At 48.3% G+C, this 14,566-nt stretch overlaps 1 protein-coding gene across 1 annotated transcript in view; it reads left to right on the top strand.

The window, feature by feature from the left end:
• Positions 1 to 157: 157 nt before the first annotated feature.
• Positions 158 to 14,566, top strand: part of LMBRD2 (LMBR1 domain containing 2) — a 52,373-nt gene continuing 37,964 nt past the window's right edge. Inside the window, exon 1 of the mRNA XM_029060531.2 lies at positions 158 to 368. The gene's annotated coding sequence lies outside the window, so the exon portion shown is untranslated. The remainder of the gene's footprint in view (positions 369 to 14,566) is intronic.

The raw sequence follows: 14,566 nt of genomic DNA, 5'->3' as shown, positions 1-14,566 counted from the left end.
CGCAACTCCCTCCCCCCGCCCCCCTCCGCGACCGGAAGTGGAGCCGGCGGCCGCCGCGCTGCCCGCTGGGAGTTGTAGTCCCCCCCCGCCGCCGCCGTCTCCTCCCACAATCCCCCGCGACGGGTGACGGCCCCCTTTCCCCCCCCCCCCCTCCCCCCTCCGGCCTCCCCAGCCCGGGACCGGCCCCGCGGGTGGCGGACGCCTGGGGGTGGCGGCGCTTTTGTCGCCGCTCCTGTCCCTCCCTCTGTCCCTCTGTCCCTCTGTCCTTCCGTCCGTCTGCATCCCGGAGCGGAGGCGGGGACGGGCGAGGGGGAGCATGGCCGGCGGCGGCGCCGGGGAGGCAGCGCGGGGCCATCGGCAAAGCCCAGGTCAGTCCCACCCTCCTCCTCCTCCTCTTCTTCTTCTTCTTCCTCTTCTTCTTCTTCTTCTTTTTCCATCTCCTCCTCCTGCTGCCCCGCGGGATTATCATGCCTTCGGTCGTTTTTATGGAGCCCCGATGACGTGCAGAGCCCTGGACTGAGCCCTGGGAAGGGACAGCTGGACAACAGAGAGACCGTCCCGGCCCTGGGATGGGCGCACAGTCTAAAGGCGGGGGAGACAGAGGGCAAAGCAAGTAGTCGGGCCTAATCTTATTTCATTCCTGCGGTCGTATTTATGGTGCGCTGATCGTGTGCATGAGCGCTGGACTGAGCGCTGGGAAGGGACAGTTGGGCAAAGGAGAGAGACCGGTCCGGCCCAAGGAGGGCCTTGCAGTCTAGAAGGGGGGAGACAGCACAGCCAAAGAGAACGAGACAAAAGACAACATCATCGTGATAAAGTCATTCATTCGGTCGTATTTATTGAGCGCTGATCGTGTGCATGAGCGCTGGACTGAGCGCTGGGAAGGGACAGTTGGGCAAAGGAGAGAGACCGGTCCGGCCCAAGGAGGGGCTCGCAGTCTAGAAGGGGGGAGACAGCACAGCCAAAGAGAACGAGACAAAAGACAGCATCATCGAGATAAAGTCATTCATTCGGTCGTATTTATGGAGCGCTGATCGTGTGCATGAGAGCTGGACTGAGCGCTGGGAAGGGACAGTTGGGCAACAGAGAGAGACCGTGCCGGCCCAGTGATGGGCGCACAGTCTAAAGGGGGGAGACAGACGACAGAACAAGTAGTCAGGAGAATAATAATATTCATTCAGTTGTATTTATTGAGCGCTGACTATGTGCAGAGCGCTGGATTGAGCACTGGGAATGGACAACTGGGCAACAGAGAGAGACCATCCCTGCCCAGTGATGGGCTCCCAGTCTAAAGGGGGGAGACAGACGGCAAAGCAAGCAGTCAGGCGAATAATAATGATATTTCATTCCTTCAGTCGTATTTATGGTGCGCTGACGATGTGCAGAGCGCTGGACTGAGCGCTTGGAAAGGACATTTGGGCAAAAGATAAGAGACCGTCCCTGCCCAAGGACGGGCTCACGTTCAAAAGAGGGGAGACAGATGGCAGACCAAAAGAGAACTAGACAAAAACAAGACAACATCATTGAGATAAATTCATTCAATCCTATTTATTGAGCGCTGATGATGTGCAGAGCGCTGGACTGAGCACTTGGAAGGGACATTTGGGCAACAGAGAGAGAACGTCCCTGCCCTGTGACTGGCTCCCAGTCTAGAAGGGGGGAGACAGACGGCAAATCAAGTAGTCAGGCGAATAATAATGATATTTCATTCCCTCAATCGTACTTATTGAGCGCTGATGATGTGCAGACCCCTGGACTGAGCGCTTGGAATGGACATTTGGGCAACAGATAAGAAACCGTCCCTGCCCAAGGATGGGCTCGCAGTCTAAACGGGAGAGACAGACAGCAGAGCCAAAGAGAACAAAACAAAAACAGGACATCATCGAGATAAAGTCATTCGCCCATTCAGTCCTATTTATTGAGCGCTGACGATGTGCAGAGCGCTGGACTAAGCGCTTGGAATGGACAGTTGGGCAACAGAGACCGTCCCTGCCCAGTGACTGGCTCCCAGTCTAGAAAGGGGGGAGACAGACGGCAAAGCAAGTAGTCAGGTGAATAATAATGATATTTCATTTCTTCAGTCGTATTTATTGAGCGCTGACGATGTGCAGAGCGCTGGACTAAGCGCTTGGAAGGGACTTTTAGGCAACAGATAAAAGACCGTCCCTGCCCGAGGCCGGGCTCCCCGTCTAGAAGCGGGGAGACGGACGGCAGAGCGAAAGAGAATAAAACAAAAACAAGATATCATCGAGATGAAGTGATTCATCCATTCAATCGTATTTATTGAGCGCTGACGATGCGCAGAGCACTGGACTAAGCGCTTGGAATGGACAATTGGGCAACAGAGAGAGACCGTTCCTGCCCAGTGATGGGCTCCCAGTCTAAACTGGGGAGACAGACAGCAGAGCAAAACAGAACAAGACTAAAACAAGACAACATTATCAAGAGAAATAGAATCGGGGGATGTACACCTCATTAGCAAAATAAATAGGTTAATAAATAATATATAATAATAATAATGCTGATAGCATTTGTTAAGCGCTTACTATGTGCAAAGCACTGTTCTAAGCACCGGGGGGGGGGGGGGGGGGGGATACAAGGTGATCAGGTTGTTCCACGTGGGGTTCGCAGTCTTCATCCCCGTTTTACAGATGAGGTAACTGAGGCACAGAGAAGTGAAGCGACTTGCCCAAAGTCACACAGCTGACAAGTGGCGGAGCTGGGATTTGAACCCGTGTCCTCTGCTCCCCAGCCCATGCTCTTTCCACTGAGCCACACTGCTTCTCAAATGAGCACAGTGCTGAGGGGAGGGGAAGGAGGAGGGGTGGGGGTGGGAAGGGAAGGGATTTCCCTCTCCGCGTTGTGGACTTTGCCCTCTCCCCGCCGCCAAGTCAGGGCTTGGCCCCCACTAAGCGCCCAGTACATGCCACCCCCTCCCCCCCCCCCAATGGATGGAGCCCAGGTTGGGGAATCGGAAGCCGGCCCTTCCCCTCCCTGCCCGTTGTCCACCGTGTGTTGGTGGGCTGGTCCTTTCCCTTCTCTGGGCCCCAGCCACCTCCTCTGCAAAATGGGGGTGGAGATGGGGGGTGGGGTGGCCCCCGGGGGACAACCTCATTGCCTTCCATCTCCCCCCGCGCTTAGGACGAGGATGGGTGCACGCACAGGAGGCGCCTAACAGATACCGTTGTTGTCATTGGCCCTCCCTCATCCTTCCCTGATGGCTAAATCCCCTCCATGATCCCCGATCTCTCCCTGATCCCTTCCTGATCCCACATCCCTGATCCCTGGTCCCTGCATCCTTCCATGATCCCCGATCTCTCCTCGATTCCCCGATCTCTCCCTGATCCCTGATCTCTCCCTCATCTCTGATCCCTCCTTGATCTCATCCTCATCCCTGATCTCTCCCTCATCCCTGATCCCTCCTTGGTCTCTTGCTCATCCCTGATCCCTCCCTGATCCCTTTCTGATCTCTCCGTGATCCCAGAATCCCTCCCTGATCCCCAATCTCTCCCTCATCCCTGATCCCTCCATGGTCTCTTCCTCATCCCTGATCCCTTTCTGATCTCTCCCTGATCTCTCCGTGATCCCAGAATCCCTCCCTGATCCCCAATCTCTCCCTCATCCCTTATCTCTCCCTCATCCCTGATCTCTGCCTGATCCCTCCCTCATCCCTGATCCCTGATCTCTCCTTGGTCTCTCCCTCATCCCTCCCTCATCCCTCCCTGATCTTTCCCTGATACCTGAGAAGCAGCGTGGTACAGTGGAAAGAGCGCGGGCTTGGGAGTCAGAGTTCATGGGTTCGGATCACGGCTTCGCCACTTGCCAGCTGTGTGACTTTGGGCAAGTCACTTAACTTCTCTGTGCCTTAGTTACCTCATCTGTAAAAGGGGGATTAAAACTGTGAGCCCCTCATGGGACAACCTGATTACCTTGTATCCCCCAGCGCTTAGAACAGTGCTTTGCACATAGTAAGCGCTTAACAAATACCACCATTTTTTTATTTTATTTTCCCTCATCCCTGTTCCCTCCTTGATCTCTCCCTTGATACCTGAATCCCTCCTTGATCCCTCCCTCATCCCTGATCCCTCCCTCATCCCTGCATCCTTCCCGGATCCCCAGTCCCTCCCTGATCCCTCCCTCATCCCTGCATCTCTCCCTCATCCCCGGTCCCTCCCTGATCCCTCTTGATCCCTCCCTCACCTCAGATCGCTCCTTGATCTCTCTCTCTCTTCCCTTGATCCCTCCTTGATCTCTCCCTCATCGCTGATCCGTCCCTCATCCCTCCCACTTCACTGCTCCTCGGTGCCTCCCGCCCTGCTCCCGGAGGCCGAGGCCGGGGTGGCGAAGGGTGTCCCGGTCCCTTCCTCCACCGATGCCCCCAGCCCTGCCCGGCCACCGGCCCGCCAGGATCAGGTCCTCCCAAGGGGACAGGAGCGGCCACATCCACAAAAGCCCTGCTCATTCTTTCATTCGTTCATTCAATTGTATTTATTGAGCACTTGTTGAGAGCCCAAGTACTAAGTTCATTGAAAAGTACAATTCAGCAGAAAAGAGAGACAGTCCCTGCCCACAGCAGGCTTACACGCATTCTATCCATCTCTACATTTACACATCTCCCCCTCTAGACCGGAAGCTCCTGTGGGCAAGGACCGTGCAATAATAATTGTGGTAATTTGTTCAGTGCTTACTATGTGCCAGGCACTGTACTAATTTCTGGGGGGGGGAATACAAGCAAAGCAGGTTTTCATTCCCATTTCATTCATTCATTCAATAGTATTTATTGAGCGCTTACTATGTGCAGAGCACTGTACTAAGCGCTTGGAATGTACAAATCGCCAACAGAGACAGTCCCTGCCCTTTGACGGGCTTAAAGTCTAATCGGGGGAGACGGGCAGACAAGAACAGTGGCAGTAAATAGAGTCAAGGGGAAGAACATCTCATAAAAACAATGGCAAATAAATAGAATCAGGGTGATGTGCATCTCATTAAACAAAATAAGGTGATGAAGATATGAGGGAATTGAGGCCCTTAGAAATGATGTGACTTGCACAAGGTCACACAGCAGACAAGTGGCAGAGTTGGGATTAGAACCGTGACCTCCGCCAACTCCGTTGTATTGTACTCCCCGAGTACTTAGTATAGTGATCCGCTCCCGGTAAGCGCTGGATAAATGCCACTGATTGATTGGAGAGGGGCAGGCTGAGTCGGACTTAGGATCGGGACGGCTCCTGAAAGGGTTTTCGGGGCCCGAGTTTCCCCCACCGTGTCCGGGGGAACAGGTCAGTGCCCGGTCCCCATTTGGCAGATGAGAGAACTGAGGCACAGAGAAGCAAAGTGACTTGCCTAGGGTCTCATAGCAGACCTGCTCTCAGGTCCATGCCCTTTCCACTAGGCCATGCTGCTTCTGTGATGGTAAGAGAGTATAATGGTAAGACTGATGATTATTGATTTATCCGGCCCTACTTCCTTATGGAGGATTAATAAGCTTCATAAGGAGGAGACAGTATTGCCCTAAGATTATTAGCGTGATAAGATACATGACATTTCTTTCACAATCGTGGCCTTTCCGTGTTTAGAACGTCTAGCTATGGATTTTTCTCCCTTGGGACCGTTCCTTTTTCTTAGAACAGGGAGTACCCGGTGACTAAGGTCACTTCTGAGCACTCTGAAAATGAATGGGCGTTTGTCAGTGTGCACTGGTATCCGAATCATAACTTATTTTTACTTCTTTAACGTGGTGGAGAGCAGTCGACTTAATACGTGCCATACGGTGAAGTCGTCGTCTTTGCTAAGGGGAGTATCCTTATTCAAATTTTAGGGCATTCACACTCTCCCACACAATATCTACGCCGTTCTGTTTCTGAAGTTTAGTACTGTTTCTTGTGTTTTGCTCCATCTGATAGTTTTACTTCCCATACATTATGATTCTAACTAATGCTTATAACAACTTTATAAGCTGGATCGTTGCTTTCCCCTCCAGGTGAAGAAACTGAGGGATAGATGGTTCGCCCAAGGTCATTATAAAGAAGTAACAGCTGGAATTACAGATCACCACCTCGGCACTCTGTAGTTGGCTGTTTGGTACAAACTCACGACCTGTGAACTTTAGCATAGACCAGTGGTTCCCAATCATTGTGCAGCACCAGGGCGTTTCAGGTCAAAAAATGAATGAATCGGTGGTATTTATTGAAGGCTTACTGTGTTCAGAGCCCTGCGCTAGGGGCTTGGGAGAGGACAGGGTGACAGAGTTGGAAGACGTGTTCCCTGCCAGAACCTTGGAGACTTGACTGGGGAGAGAATGTGCCTTTTTACTCTTGAAGACCGGCACTTCTGGAAGACAGGGAAGTTCCTGACCGCAGACTCCCCGAGTGACCCAGGGTTGCCCCAAGGGTCCTCGGGAAACGTTTCAAGAACTAAAAGCTTAAAGAACGGCTTTGCATTTCCCGGTGTGCTTGCGGAGTTCAAAACAGTTAATATGTAGCCATCCCTTCGTGCGATTTCAAGTATTAATTGAAATCGAATGGTCCGAATCCCCTGAGACTGATAGAGGTACTAAGGATAGAAGAAGCTAATCAATTCCGGCCCATCCGTCCTGGTATTCTATCTCTAATAATAGCCCCAAAGCGACCAGTGGTATTTACCGAGTCTGCTGTTTGCAGAGCACTGTACCGAGGGCTTGGGAGATTTCACTGGAAACCAAAGACATGCACGGTTCATGCCCTCAGAGTGCTTATGATCTAATTTTCTCCCCATCGATCGATCGTATTGATCGAGCGCTTACTGTATGCAGAGCGCTATGCCAAGTGCTCGAGAGAGTACAATATAAAAGAGTTGGTAGGCGTAATGATGATGATATTTGTTAAGCGCTTACTCATCGTCTAAGGAGAGAGAGAGAGAAGGTATCTTATCACCAAATAAATGTAAATAAATCTTATGTACAAATGTGGGAAGTGGGACCTAGAGAGGTTAAGTGATTTGCACAAGATTACACAGCAGGTCAGAGTAAGATCTGAGACTAGAATTCCCAACGCACACCCTTGAATATCTGTAACGCTATAATGGCAAAATGTCCTGCAGTGAAGTCAGTCTCCTAGCCTTGATGTAAAGCTTACCTCAGTACAGCTTCACTGGGTGGGAAATACGAGGAGCAGCCTGGCCTAGTGGATAGAGCTCTGCCTTGGGAGTAAGAAGGACCTGGATTCTAATCCTTGCTCCACCACTTGCCCGCAGTGTGACTTTGGGCAAGTCACCTAGCTTCTCTGTGCCTCAATTACCTCATCTGTAAAATGGGGATGAAGAGTGTGAGTCCCACGTGGGACAAGGACTGTATTCAGCCTATTAACTTGCATTTACTCCAGCGCTTCATATAGTGCCTGGTAATAATAATAACGACGCTGTTTGTTAAGCGCTCACTATGTGCCGAGCACTGTTCTAAGCACTGGGGTAGATACAGGGTAATCAGGTTGTCCCACGTGAGGCTCACGGTCTTCATCCCCATTTTCCAGATGAGGTAACCGAGGCACCGAGAAGTTAAGTGACTTGCCCATAGTCACACAGCTGCCAGGTGGAGGAGCCGGGATTAGAACCCACGACCTCTGCCTCCTAAGCTCATGCTCTTTCCACTGAGCCACGCTACTTCTCTATACGTAGTGAGCCCTTAACAAACACCGTATATGAACATGAAGAATGAATGTTGAATATCCAAACAGCTTTTGTCTGGATGGGGAGCTGAAACTGGGCAACCAAAGCACTCAGGGGACAGAGGATGTCGTTTTAAGGATGTAGTAAAGTGAAGTCTCAGATAATGGCGTATCAGCCGAAAACTGGGAGACAACTGCAGAAGTGCGACCGGCTCAGACAGACGCTTAGACTGTGAGAACTCCATGTGGGGCAGGGACTCCTGGCCTGATTAACTTGTATCTACCCATTACTCAGAACAGCGCTTGACGCAGTGTAAGTGCCTAACAAATGCAGTTTAAAAAAACCAGCGTGGTTCATCGCACTCAATGAAGAAGCGGCTCTGTCTGAGCAAAAGCTTTGCGAGAACCGTGAGCCAAAGAGGGACAGGCGAAAACAGCGCCGGGTTCTGTAAGCAGTAAGCACGAGCACACAAATAAGAACAGCCTTTTGGCGTGTGTTGTGTGGTGAGGACTGAGGGCCCCGCATGAGCCTTTTCAACTGCCCATGTGCACCCGTGGATGAACTCTGTGACGTCGTCTTCAAGTATGAAGGACTATCTATGAATTTATCCAGTACCTATTTTATTACATGGGCGATAGAAATGACAACTTCAACTGTGAGCCCCATGTGGAACAGGGACTGTGCCCATCCTGATTATCTTTCAACACTTGGAATGATGCTTGACATACAGTAAGTGCTTAACAAATACCATAATAATATAATAATAGTGCTCGACACAGAGAACGCTGAACAGATACCATAATAATAGTAGTGCTCGTTACAGTAAGCGCTTAAATATAGTAGTAATAATAGTAATAGGAATAATAGTGCTTGGCACATAGTAAGCACTATTAACAAATACCAGAATAATAGCAGCAGAAATTTCTTAAATTACATACACATAGCACAGTTATCATCCTATTCAGTTCTACAACTCAGAGTGTCAGTAGACCGAAATCATTGCTAGTGATTTTTCAGATACGGGTTACGTCTACGACTGCTGGCCGGCTGGATTTATGTCACAGTTGGCACCCGAAGACCGTGTGTCCAGTGAAAATATTGTAAATCAGAACCGATTTTCCTAGAGTAAAAGGATCATAAATAAGATTGCTTCTAGTGCAGTGCCCTATTTTATCAGAACTGTGTATTCAATTACAACTGAGTAATGTAGCTACATTCAGGTGTTTATATGTAAATAGCAATCACATGGGCATAAAAAGTTGCAAAGTACAGCACATTGAGAAATATACTTTAGTATGAATGATATGATGCCCGTGATCTTATATCAGACTGAAAAACAGACACATTTTATTGGCCTCTCCCAACCTTTTTATTTTCCTTTTTAAAAATACGCTCAAAGGAACGTCTTATTGGTGAGATTTCCAAGGGATTTTGAGGTGAGTTGGAGAGACTTTGAAAGGGGTATTGGCTATTGGTTTTGCTGGGGACTCAGAGGAGTCAGCCCTCAGAGTGACAGAGGGAAAAGACAAGGGAAAGCAGAAGGAGGGTAGAAAGAGGAAGGGTGGGTGATGATTATCTGGTTGAAAATTCAGATGTCACCATGAGGGAACTGATATACAAACAGAAAAATAGAAAGTGCAGACAGTAGCAAAAATGTTTTTTTTTCCATGCCTGAGGATGCCAGTTGCTTTGACTTTAACTCTTTTCTGCTGTTCATAATGAATTGAACCATAATTGGGGTTGGGAAGGGTGGAAAAACACAGGAGGTTTTAAGACTGCAAGTAAAATTTAGCTGTGAGAGCTACAGATGAGTCTTTGATAGAAGTGACCAGAAATCCTTGTTGTAATTGCTGTAAATGGTCCGGCTTCCCAGGCTTCGCCTCTCCCTTCGAAGCAGGAGGCCAGCAGGCAGGTCAAGAGTTTGAGGACCTATTCAGTGATGCTCCGCACATTTTTTCTCCTCATATACAGACCCGCTGAGGCTGGAGAAGAAAATGAGAGAAAGCCCAAGGTTAGTTTGGATTCACAGTTTGCTAGAAGTTGTAGGGCGAATGTAATTCAGTTTCCCCTAACCCAGAGGATCAAAGGCATGTCAGGTGATCAGAGGGGACCTTTAATAATAATAATAATAATAATAATAATGAATAATGTGTTTGTTAAGCGCTTACTACATGCAAAGCACTGTTCTAAGGGCAGGGGAGGATCTAAGGTGATCAGTTTGTCCCATGTGAGGCTCACAGTCTTAATTCCCGTTTTACAGATGAGGTAACAGGCCCAGAGAAGCTAAGTGACTTGCCTAAAGTCACACAGCTGACAAGTGGCGGAGCTGGGATTAGAACCCATGACCTCTGACTCCCGAGCCCGGGCTCTTCCCACTGAGCCGTGCTGCTTCTCTTCCCTTTACCCTATAAACAGAAGATCCTGTTTCTGGATGGGAGGATGTCTTAATATAATTGGAAGTCGACTATAACAACGTTTATAAAGGTTTAGGAAATCTCCCAGGTGGCAGCGGGACTGTATCTGACCCAATGATCGTGTATGTACCTCAGTGCTTAGAACAGTACTTGGCACTTGAACAAATACCATTATCATCATCACCATATACGGTAGTTGAATGTTGAATGAAAGAGGGTTGATGCCCTATAGCTTGCACCTTGGGGGCAATTTTCCAAGACCAAGCTGTTCTTGCTGCTCTGAGAGAGTAGATGTTTGAAATGGTGAGGTTTCACAGCCAGCCTCAACTGTAGTTTGTTTTTTTTTAATTTCTTCAGTGACCTCCGTAATATCTTGTCCCATGTTGTCGAGTTGTCGCCGACCCATAGCAACTCCATGGACGTAACTCTCCCCAAATGCCCCATCTCCATCTACAATCATTCCGGTAGCGTATCCGTAGAGTTTTCTTGGTAAAAATAGGGAAGTGATTTACCACCGCCTTCATCCGTATTTACATGGTAAATAGCAATCACATGGGCGTAAAAAGTCGAAAAGTACAGCACATTGAGAAATATAGTTTAGTATGATATGATGCCCATGATCTTATAGCAAACTGAAAAACAGACATTTTATTGGCCTAGCCCAACCTTTTTATTTTCCTTTTTAAAAATATGCTCAAAGGAACGTCTTATTGGTGAGATTACCTAGGGATTTTGAGGTGAGTTGGAGAGACTCTAAAGGGGTTATTGGCTGTTGGTTTTGCTGAGTCTCCACGTAAACTGGAGTCTCCATCCTTGACTCTCTCCTATACTGCTGCTGCCCAGCAAAGCAAAAGTGGGTTTTGACTTGTAGCAGATTGCCTTCCACTCGGTATCCACTGCCCAAGCTGGGAATGGGCTGGTTATGCCTCTGCTTGACTCTCCCTCCTGTAGCTGAGACTGATAGCGTATTGGAAACTCTCCAGGTGTGATCGTGAAAGGTCCGTAATATCTATAATAGCATAAAGATATCTGCCACAGATGCTTGGGTAAAAACGAAGTATAACATTGCAGAGGAGATGTAGCCTATGGGGAGAAGGAACTTAGAACACAGGACATGAATTTCAAAGCCCTCGACTCCCCCCCGCAACTGACAGAATTTGCGTATTATGTGACGATTCATTTTTGCTGCTTTTAAGTAGGGATCATAATGGCCTTTATGGGAAACAGGCAGGGAAGCTGACCCTGACCTTAAACATGCGATTGTAAACTCTGTGTGGACTGGGATCACGTCTAACCACTGTAGTGTACTCTCCCAAGTGTTTAGTCCAGTGCTCTGCACACAGTCAGTCCTCAATAAATTGATTGAGTCCGGGTAGATTTTAAGAGTAGGTAAGAGGTTGCCTCTTGGGAGGTAGCTGGGAAGGATGAGAATGTGGAAGTGTTGGCAGGAGTATATTGAGGAGGTGATGGGGATCTTTGGAAAAGTTTTCATCTAGTGGCCTCTGCCTCATCAGTACAGTGTTTTCTTAAGTACTTAGAGAGGAATAATAATAATAACTGTGGTATTTGTCAAGTGCTTACTGTGTGCCAGGCACTAAACTAAGCGTTGGGGTAGATAGGAGCTAATCGGGTTGGACACCGTCCATGTCCCACATGGGGCTCACAGTCTTAATCCCCATTTTACAGATGAGGTCACTGTGGCACTGAGAAGTTGAGTGGCTAGCCCAGGGTCGCACAGCAGACAAGTAGCAAAGCCAGGATTAGAGCCCAAGTCCTTCTGATGCCCAGGCCCATGCTCTATCCACTAGGCCACACTGCTTCTCATAGAAGCAGGGGAAAGGCAGCAACAGAGACTTCAGGAGCAGAGAGTAGGTTTGGAATGGTTGGTAGGGGCTACTAGCTAATGACATTTTATAGTCCATATTTCCTGAAAATCCAGTTTGAAAACATCTAGGCGTGAGGAATGAGTGGAATCTTGTTTGGCGGGTAATTAGCTTCTCAAGTTCTTCAATGACTATTTTTACATGTGGGACAATAGCTCCTAGTAGGAAAAAAACCTTCTATGGATCCACCACTAGAACGATTGCCGAAGGAGATGGGGCTTTCTGGGAGAGTTGTGTCCATGAAGTCGCTATGGGTCGGAAATGACAGCATAAGACAAGACAAGATAGAGCAAAAGCACGTTTTCTGTTAAATTGCTACTTTGTGAATGCCATACGTTACGTGATCCTAAACTGTTTCTTTATGTACCATATATTGTAAATGCTTCAACTTAGTGGTTATTTAAGTGCCCATTTGAGTCACTACATCAACAGGCTCAAGACTTATTAAATACCCCCACTACCAGGAAATCTGTCTTTCAATCCATGGTATTTGAGTACCTTCTAAGTACTGTGCTAGGAACTTGGCAGAGTAAAACAGTAGCAAGATTCTTGTGCCCTGCTCTAAGTGAGTTTACCATCTGATGTAGGGGAGACAGACACTGCGTATTTAAACACAGCTTATTTACAAATAATGGAAGCTGGAGGAAAGGTAAGACTATAGCGGGAATGATGCTGATGATGGTATTTGTTAAGCGCTTACTAAATGCTTAGAACAGTGCTGGGGCTGATACAAGGTAATCAGCTTGTCCCACATGGGGCTCACAGTCTTAATCCCCATTTTACAGATGAGGTTACTGAGGCTCAGAGATGTGAAGTGACTTGCCCAGAGTCACACAGCTGATGAGTGGTGGAGCCGGGATTAGAACCCACGACCTCTGACTCCCAAGCCCAGGCTCTTTCCACTAAGCCACGCCAACATATCAAAATGGAATAGCAAAGTGAATCATCAAGGAAGTAGATATAAATAAGAATATACATAGGGACAGCACGTGAATGAAAATGCAAGAGAGGAAAGTCAGATGCAAATTGACAGTGTTGGACAGAAAATAAAAAAAGCTCTTCTTTTTGGTCTCACTGCTCCTCAAGAGCAGGGATCACATCTTCTTAGGCTTTTGTACTCTCCCGAGCACTTAGTTCAGTATTTTGCATACAGTAAGTGTTCAGTGAATGCTATTAATGCATCTCTCCGTCTCTTCTCTCCCACACATTAAATTCAGCAACAGGACCAGGCTTGCTGTTTTGCACAGTGACAAACCGGGAGCCAGGAATGGGTGTCCCAGTGACATTTGACTTGCCGTTCTCCTTTGACTGGGGGGGTGTGGGTCTCTGGGCAACCCACTGGGTTTGGGGCAGAAGCAGCCTGTGCCTTTCAAGGCTCCCCAGAGCTCCTGCACCCATAAATGGCTGTCTCCGGGGAGATGGACTGATCTGGGCTAGCTTGGATCCAAGGATTCCTAGGGAAGCGCAAAGTGCGGTTCTGTGGGTTGAACTGGTCCCACATACCTGTGCAACCCAGGCTCAAGCCCACAGTGGGATACAGTACAGGCTGGAACCAGTCCAGCCTTCAAGGGTACTTGGGCCCCGTGGTCTCCAGGGCCTAGCCTAGATTTTCCAGGGGAATCCCTGACCTGGTGTGTGTTTTGACTAGAATCTCACATGAACTCTGACCGAACCAGATCCTAATCCAGAATCACCAGGAGCCAGTGGTTTAATCTCCTCGGTTCGATTCTCTTTGACCTAATATGATTTGTAGAGCTTTACCCTTGAGCTGCAGCGATGTGACATTTATTGAGGGTTTACTGTGTGCAGAGCACTGTACTAAGCACTTGGGAACGTACAGTGCAACAGAGTTGCTGGATACATTCCCTGCTCATGAGGCGCTTATTATGGATATGTTACATAAGTGTGTGGGGCTGAGGGTGGGGTGAATAGTAAGTGCACAAGGGTACAGATTCCAGCTACCTGCAGCTTGAAATTTCCGTGTGCCCACTTGACCGTAACTAGTCATCATCAGTGCAGAAAAAGTCAATTCTGAAGCAAGTGTCCTAAGCCCTGGGAAGAATATGTAGATAGTGTTTCTTTCACACAGGCTCCCTGAGCCTCAAGAGTCTTCCAGAAAGAGTAAGTCATGGAGATTCCCGTTTAAAACTACAGCAAAAAGACATCGTGGGTACCTTCTGACCCACTCCCTCCCCCGCGTTATCTCAAAACTTGTTGAAATAACTCACAGCCAGGCAATAACTCTTGTCAGAAGTCCAGATCCTTGTTACAAGCTGTTGAGAAGGGGTGTGGCTCTGTGCGTTTGGAGTGGGCTGCCCTTTGTCATAGAGGACAAAATTGTTACCAAGCAGTCTTTGAAACTCAGGACAAGGCATCCCCGCCCCCAGCCTTTATTATTCATATGTGAAAGGGCTGCCAAATTCACAGTATGAAAGTGTGGAAGACAGACAGACCCATAGGGGAACACTAAACAAAATTAAAAACAACAGGAGCAGAATAGAACAATTCATTCCTTGTCCTTTTTTTTTTTTTACCACTTGAGTCCAGGAGCACCCTGCCCAGCCTCTCACCACCTTCCCAAGATTCTTTAATAAAAGCAATAATAATAAGTGGTATTTAAGTGCTTAC

The sequence above is a fragment of the Ornithorhynchus anatinus genome, chromosome 3, assembly GCF_004115215.2.
Source record: "Ornithorhynchus anatinus isolate Pmale09 chromosome 3, mOrnAna1.pri.v4, whole genome shotgun sequence".
NCBI lineage: Eukaryota > Metazoa > Chordata > Mammalia > Monotremata > Ornithorhynchidae > Ornithorhynchus > Ornithorhynchus anatinus.
This window is presented reverse-complemented; position numbering and strand designations above follow the sequence as displayed.